This window comes from Haliaeetus leucocephalus, unplaced genomic scaffold (genome assembly GCF_000737465.1).
Source record: "Haliaeetus leucocephalus isolate CR32 unplaced genomic scaffold, Haliaeetus_leucocephalus-4.0 Scaffold598, whole genome shotgun sequence".
NCBI lineage: Eukaryota > Metazoa > Chordata > Aves > Accipitriformes > Accipitridae > Haliaeetus > Haliaeetus leucocephalus.
In genome coordinates this window covers 5,507,076-5,509,054 of record NW_010973034.1, presented here as the reverse complement: position 1 = coordinate 5,509,054, position 1,979 = coordinate 5,507,076, and the positions used below count along the sequence as shown (strand labels likewise).

The following is a 1,979-nucleotide window of genomic DNA, read 5'->3' as shown; positions in this document are numbered from 1 at the left end:
AGGGGGGGGGTCTGGGGCGCGCCGCTCCGCGGAGGCAGGCGCTGGGGGCTCTCCTGCGCCCAGCAGCTGCGGGAGCTTTGCAAATTGCAAGGAGGCTCTTGCAGAGCTTGTGAACCCTCCTCTCCCGAGCCAGCGCCCCTCCTCTGCAGCGCTGACGGTACAACGATATAATAATGATGGGTGGCTGAGGCTCGCATTTGAACTTGCAGGCGAGCTCCCTGTGCCTACAACTCGGTTCAGGCTCCGCAGCTCCGAGTCAGGTGCTCGCCGGCGGGGAGGGAGGGGAGGCCGAGCTCTGGGAGAAGGGGAGACCCCGGAACCACCGTCTCCTTCCAGCACTAACGAGGGGATTTACTCTTTCATGCGGCCACTGGGATCTCTGGACTAGCCTAGCCACCACGTTGTGATTTTTTGCAATCTCTGCAATACGCTACCTTTTAAGGTAACTATAACTCTTTTAATGCGGGTTGGGTTTTTTGTGGGGTTTTTTTGTTGTGTTTTTTTTTTTTTTCCCTTTACATATGATTGCCAGCAAACACCTAGTATAAGATTTAAAACGATTGTTTTACTGCTGGTACCTGTAAGGACAAAGAGTTGAACCGCAAACCTTAAGCGGGAGAGAATAGCGATGATTGGTGAATTTAAACAACCTGGGGTAAGTTCAACGACACGCGAGGGGAGAGCAGAAGGGATGCTCGGGGACCCACAAAAATCCCCTGGTGCAAAGAGGAGAACAAAGAACAGTAGGAAATAAAAGACTTTGGGGTGGGAGCCCTGACAGAAGTCTTTGATACTGGTTGTTTGAATGGCCGGGAAGGTAGAGCTGCACCTTGGTGGGCGATGGGGCTCAGGAGGGAGAAAGAAGGAAGCTGTTTCCTACGGGTGTTAAATACACAAAGCGCCCGTGTGGCAGGAGCGACAAGAATGGACCTTTCCTTCGGCCACCAGTTTTTGGGTTGGTGGTTTTTTTTGGTGGTGTGGTTTTTTTTGGTTGTTTGTTTTGTTTTGTTTTGTTTTTTTCTCCTGGGAAAAGAGTGTGCTTAGTCTCCTCCGCTTTTGTGTGTTCCCCCCATCTTTTTTTTTTTTTTTTTTTTTTTCCCCTTCCCTTCCCCTGATGTTCTTGGAAAGCTGCTCACAGGGCAGAGCGGGGCTGAGGTGCTCAGACAGCATCTCTCCAGAGGAGACGGAGAGCAGGCGTCCTCTGAGCCACATTTTCAGTGCTGAAAGGGGGGCGGTGGGTGAGGAGGAGAATCACAAGGTCAGTGGAGCAAAACGCCCCCTTTTACACCCACGGCCAGCTTCTCGGGGCACGGGCACTGCCTTCCCCCTCCGCTCCTCGGGATTTCGCCTTTGTTTTACAAAGAAAAAGTGAGAGCATCGTGGAAGGAATTAAGGGAGTTTCGACGGCGGGAAAAAGCGGGTGGGTGTGTGTGGGGGGCGGCATCGGCAGAGGGTCGGGATCCCCTCGGCAGGGGATGGGACCCCGGGGGCAGCCTCCATCCGGCCCCCAGGCACCGTCCCCACACAAAGGGGCGACGGGGAGCGGGCGAGGGCTGGGGCCAGCCCTCATTGTCCCCCATGTCACGTCCTCCCCGGCCACCCCCTCTGCCTCCGGGCACCGGCTTTCGGGATTAAGCCCCGATGGCTTTTCTTTTCTCCCCCCCCCCCTTCTTTTTCTTTTTTTTTTCTTCTTTTTTTTTTTTTTTAAAGGAATGAGTGTTGAAACGTGTTGCAGAAGCCTATCCCAGGATAGAAGAGTGTAAATGCTGGGTGTGTTTCGTTTGGGTTTTTTGTGTGTGTGTGTTTTTTCTTTTTTTTTTTCTTTTTTTTTCTCTTAAAAAGGCTGAGCGAAAGGGGAAGTTTCCTTCCCCAAAGAAATGAGTAAGATTTGGCGGAGCGAGAGGGGCGCAGCGCCCGGCGGGGAGCCCTGGCTGCGGCGACGATGCGCGCTGGCGGGGCGGACCCGGCCGCCCCCGGGA

At 54.1% G+C, this 1,979-nt stretch overlaps 1 protein-coding gene across 1 annotated transcript in view; it reads left to right on the top strand.

Annotated features, from left to right (window-relative positions):
- The first annotated feature begins 366 nt into the window (after positions 1 to 366).
- VCAN (versican) overlaps positions 367 to 1,979 on the top strand; it is a 111,335-nt gene continuing 109,722 nt past the window's right edge. Inside the window, exon 1 of the mRNA XM_010578053.1 lies at positions 367 to 442. The gene's annotated coding sequence lies outside the window, so the exon portion shown is untranslated. The remainder of the gene's footprint in view (positions 443 to 1,979) is intronic.